The following is a 6,000-nucleotide window of genomic DNA, read 5'->3' as shown; positions in this document are numbered from 1 at the left end:
CTACCAAGTTATACCATGATTAAATTGAATGAACGAGGAACGAAACTGTAATGCAACTAAAATAAAAATAGCTGCGTTTCAAAGCATGCAATAGAAATGACATGCCAACTTAGTTTGAATGGATTATAAAAGTATGAAATTGTTTATGTTTTAATATTTTATTCGCTGTTGTTATTCTGAGACTTTGCCTTTTAACGTACTTTTGTTTATGTTTTGACAGATGTGTTTATATGTCATTATGACGGTTTTCTAATCAGCTGATGTGCTGCCGCCATTACAAAATTACTCTCGGATAAGCTCGTTACACGGTCAATTTTGGCGGTATAACATTTTATTCTTGGGATAAGCTACTTATCTTGGTTTCAGGTTTGGTAGAATGCAAAATCTGCTTACTCGCGAGTAACTGGTACTTTACTCGTGAGTAAAAAGTTACTCGACGTTGGTCGAATCCGCCCTAAGGGTGGATTCGACCAAACATCACGTTACACGAGAATAACTATACCGGAATAAAATTTATACGCGAGTAAATATCAAGGATAAGTACATTTGCATTCTACCAAGTTATACCATGATTAATTGAATGAACGAGGAACGAAACTGCACTGCAACTAAAATAAAAATAGCTGCGTTTTCAAAGCATGCAATAGAAATGACATGCCAACTTAGTTTGAATGGATTATAATAGTATGAAATTGTTTATGTTGTAATAAGGTTTTAATATTTGAATCGCTGTTGTTATTTTGAGAATTTGCCTTTTAACGTGCTTTTGTTTATATGTCATATGACGGTTTTCTAATCAGCTGATGTGCCGCCGCCATTACAAAATTACTCTCGGATAAGCTCGTTACACGGTAAATTTTGGCGGTATAACTTTTTATTCTTGGGATAAGCTACTTATCTTGCTATCAGGTTTGATAGAATGCAAAATCTGCTTACTCCCGAGTAACTGGTAGTTTACTCGTGAGTAAAAAGTTACTCGACGTTGGTCGAATCCGCCCTAAGTAATAGTGAATTATCTTGGTTAAAAGAGAGTTTTATTACTCTTCATCCATACACAATTACACAGTAGCTATGAAACAATTGAAATTTATACTGTAAAAATTCAATGCGTGATGTGGTAAACTCATTCTTCAACTTAACTTAATCGTATGTCGCTGACCGCCCTTGATACCATAGACTATGGTGCACACACAGAGTGTTGTGGCGATGCTTGCGAGAGGCGTATGTCCAACAGTGGACGACTGAGGGCTGATGATGATGATGATACGTCACTCGGAATGACGTTGTCGTCACACTGGGCCCATGACTGGACGTGTCGGCGTCACTCGGGCAGCCGCGTCGGTCGCAATCAAACAATGAATTTGTCGCGGTTTTTCCGTATGCCATACGGATGTAAACATTGCATGCGTAGGGCTGGGCCAAAATCTAGGTTGGCTAGTTTTTTAAATGACTGGTTGAAGTTATATTTTAGACAGTTAGGTACTGTGTTATTGTGTAATCGCATGCTATAAATTTTAATCTAAGTATCATGATTTTAATTTTTTATTTTTTACTCTAACCTTCTTTAAAGTTATATTTTATTCAGTTTAATAGTTATCATTAAATTTATAAGACATCATGATTTTACCACCTGGATATTAAGTAGTAAATCACTACCATAGAATGCAACAATACTGTACCCTTGGTTTTCCTATTCCAGCTAATGCTGGTTACCTGTTTTTAGAGGCCTGTAATATTTCCAAAGCTACGATTCACAATTTAAATATTATATTATGAACCTAGTGAGTTGTGGAAACCTTAACAGCATAAATAAACATTCGTAAATGATAATTATCATCGACGAATTACGCTCAGAAACCGGTTAAAGTTCACTCTCCTATATACAGAATTGTAATTATATGTTTTAAACGCGCTCCATCGCCTGACCTCACGAACATTTCCCAGGTAATTTCCTAGGGGTCTTTCCTTTCTTTCACTTTAAATCACATAAGGACATTAAGGATATGTTAACATAATTGGACTTGACTTGTGTGGAACAGTGAGAAAAGAAATACGAAATGTATTAACTTATGTACTTTTCCTCAGATTTAGAGCACATTTTCTTATTATAACTAAAAATAATCCCGAAAAGAGTTTTTTTGGTACTTACTTATGTAAAATAAAAATGAAAAACAATCTAATGTTTACAAATAAACTTGGCCGTTATGGCAGCCCTACCACAGACATTGTCTGGCTTCGTATCTATTCAAAATGTACTTTATTACCGTAACGAAACATGTTACACTGTGACCATAGACAACACTGCCTGTGACATTCGACTCCAATGTCCATCTACCGATGCTTCTTTGTCACTTTAATAGGTTTCCTGGTGTCTAAAAAGTTTGTAGATTTTTCATTCTTTACGTTTTACAAATTAATAATTTTGTTTTAGTAGTAACCGTGGACACCGTCCGGCCAGTTGCACCAATCAGTTTACATAAGTAGAGGCTGGATGAGGAAGGCCGAGGAATGAGGGATGTGGTGCTCTTTTGGAGACGGCTTTTTACAGCAGAAGACCATTACGGGAAGGTTATGGTGAATATCTATTGACGTGCAATACAACTAATGATGGGAAAATGTGATAGCCTACAAATCTAATAATCTAATATCTATCAATCTATAATTTGTAGATTTATACTAAAACACGATAATAAAAACGTTGCATAAATTGTTTATAGTGCACCTTATAAAATGAAAACTAAATACATTTAAGAAATACTTATAATTATGTTATCTAGAAAAATAACGGCTATTATAACAACAATCGATCTTTATAATATAAAAAAGTGCGTTATTCATACCTACAAGTGTATCCAAGTGATCTAAATAAAGTGAAAAAAGGAAAAATCAAAAATTCCTAGTGGACCTAACGGTCGCTAGAACAGTGCTCAATTCAAAACAAAAATACTGAAAATCAATAGCTACATAGCTAAAATCCAATATTACTCAAGACAGGAACACATGAAAAGAAGTAAATAGGATCTCAGAATCAAGGTATTTACAAAGAAAGTGATTATTTTTTGAGTGGCAAGATCATCAAATCAAGTAAACAAAATCACGACATCTGTTTGCAGAACACAATATTAACTTCATCAAAATATTTCCTTGCCAATAAGAACTCCAAGAGGTGCCGCTACTGCCCACTAGGTGGCGCTAAAAAATTGTAGAGCTTCCTAAGAAATATTGTAGAGACAACTTACATTAATTGTAGAGACAACCAAAGTATTGTAGAGACCACGCACAGAAAATTGTAGAGTCTCCTAAAAGATTTGGTAGAGACATTTTTGAAGAAATCTATTAAATTTTCCGGATATCAACATGAATAGTGAAGACTTTAAAAACCTACTAGAAGATTTTAGATTGAAAATAGGCAAAGATATGGTTGAAAAGATGCAAGAGTCGGAAAACAGAATACTTCTAAATATAAACGAAAAATTGGATGCAAAAATTTGTCAACTCACAGAGGAAATGGAACATTTAAAAAATATTAATGAAGAAAATGAAAAAAGACTTGACATCCTCGAGAAACATTCGAGACAGAAAAATTTGATTTTGTTTGGAATGAAAGAAAAAGAAAAATCATACGAGGAATTAGAAATACTTGTAAAGGATACAATTAGAAATACTTTGAGCATAGATTGTGATAAAAATGAAATTGATTTTGTAAGACGTATCGGAAAACTTACACACGATCGCCCAAGGCCAATTCTTTTCGGACTAAATACCCTAGGCAAAAAGATAAAATTATAAAAAGCAAGAAAAAATTAGAAGATATCGGAGCTTACATAACTGAAGACTACCCCAAGAAAATATTAGAAAAAAGAAAATCCTTGCAATCTCAGTTACAAGACGAAATTAATAAAGGCAACAAGGCAAGGATTGTCTACGATCGTTTAGTTGTAAAAAACAAATCAAATAAGAGAAGTCTCTCTCAGAGCCCCGAAACGAAAGAAGGGGATAAACTACCAAATTTGAATACAAGGCAAGCCCCCAAAAAATCAAAACAGCAACCAGAAACATCAAACAGACTGACTATAACCTCATATCTAAAAGGGAAAAAAGATGCAGCATAGCAAATAGATAAAAGAATCCCCCCACAAATAAAAACGCAAGCACACATATCAAGGAAAACTGACAAAAACTATAAAAGAAAAGCACAAAATAATATTGCTACTGGCAAAACCAGTACCTCTCCCAATACGGCCGGTCCCCGCGGGAGCAGTAGACCAGAACCCTCCATAAATAAAATCAAAGACACAAAAGAAAAATACGAATCAAAACTAAAAATATGCACTTACAACACAAGATCTCTTAAAGCAGAAAATCGACTGATTGAATTAGAATATGCCCTAGAAAAAATTAATTGGGATGTATTGGGAATTTCAGAAGTTAAAATAGAAGGCCACTCTATGATACAAAAAGAAAAATACATTATAATGTACAAAGGTATTAAGAAGGGAAGAAATGGCATTGGCTTTATGATAAAACCTCACCTGAAAAACAATATACAAGACTTTATAGCATACTCAGATAGAGTTGCAAGAATTGATTTAAAGTTTGAACACACTACATTAAACATAATACAAGTATATGCTCCGACAGAAAAAGCAACAGATAAAGAAATAAGTTTATTCTATAAAGATATCGAAAGTGCATTGAAAGGGACAAATAGAGACACAATATTAATGGGAGACTTCAACGCTAAAATAGGCTGGCCAACCAAAGAAGAATACTTAATATGTGGTCCTAACGGATACGGCGATAGAAATGAAAGAGGAAGCATTCTTATCAACTTTTGCTTTCAATATCAGTTGCACATAACGAATACACTATTCAAAAAAAATGAAAAACAAAAATGGACATGGATCTCACCGGACGGAAAACACAAGAATGAAATCGACTTCATATTAGTGAAAACCAGAGAAAAAGATAAAAAATTCAAAATAATGAAGTTATCAATACAAAATTCCCAAGCGATCACAGACTTGTTAGAATTACATACAGCCTGGATACAAATATAAGAAGAAATAGAACAAAGTACACGGTTAAATCCAAAAACTTCACAGAGATTGAGGCTGAGTCCTTAAAAAATATGGCTAAAGAAATTATGCATACCATCTATTCAGAAGATATAGACGAAACCTACAAAAAAACTATCCAGACCATCAAAGGATGTGTAGAAGATCTACCAGTGGATAAAGAGAACACTAAAGACATGAATTTTATTACAGAAGAAATAAAAATTCTTATGGAAGAAAGACATAGATTAAAAAACGTTAGCCAGAGAACACCTGAACAGAAAAAAACATTAAAAAGGCTCTATAAGAAAATTAGTAAGAAAATTAAAGAAGTAAAGAACAAGAAGAAATTAGAGACTTTGGAAAAAGAAATAGAATTAAGGTGCTCTACAAAACACACAATTAAAAGATTTGGTAAAGGCAAAGAATGGATTACTTCCTTATCTAAAAATATCACCAATAGGCAAGAAATTTTAGAAGAAGCAACTTCCTTCTACAGAAATCTATACTCCAACAAAGATAAACCAATTTCAAGCACTCTATCGGAATTAGATTTTTTAACCGACGAAACTGTTCCTAGTATCTTAAATAGAGAGGTGGAAAATGCAATTGAACAACTCAAAAAAGAAAAGAGTTCGGGTGAAGATGGGATAACTAATGATATTATCAAAGCAATGGTAGAACCACTTACTCCTCACCTGACCAAATTATTTAATAGCATAATAATCCAGGAAAAAATACCCAATGATTGGAAAGAATCGATTATCACCTTGATATACAAAAAAGGAGACCCGTTGTTGATCGACAACTACAGACCTATATGTCTTCTACCAACAATCTATAAACTATTTTCAAAAGTACTGCTTAACAGAATGTCCGCACAGCTAGAAGAACAACAGCCAAGAGAACAAGCTGGGTTTCGAAAAGGATTCTCAACTACTGA

This window comes from Plutella xylostella, chromosome 3 (assembly GCF_932276165.1).
Source record: "Plutella xylostella chromosome 3, ilPluXylo3.1, whole genome shotgun sequence".
In the NCBI taxonomy this organism is placed as follows: Eukaryota; Metazoa; Arthropoda; class Insecta; order Lepidoptera; family Plutellidae; genus Plutella; species Plutella xylostella.
The sequence above is the reverse complement of the archived record's forward strand: the minus strand, read 5'-3'. Positions refer to the sequence as shown.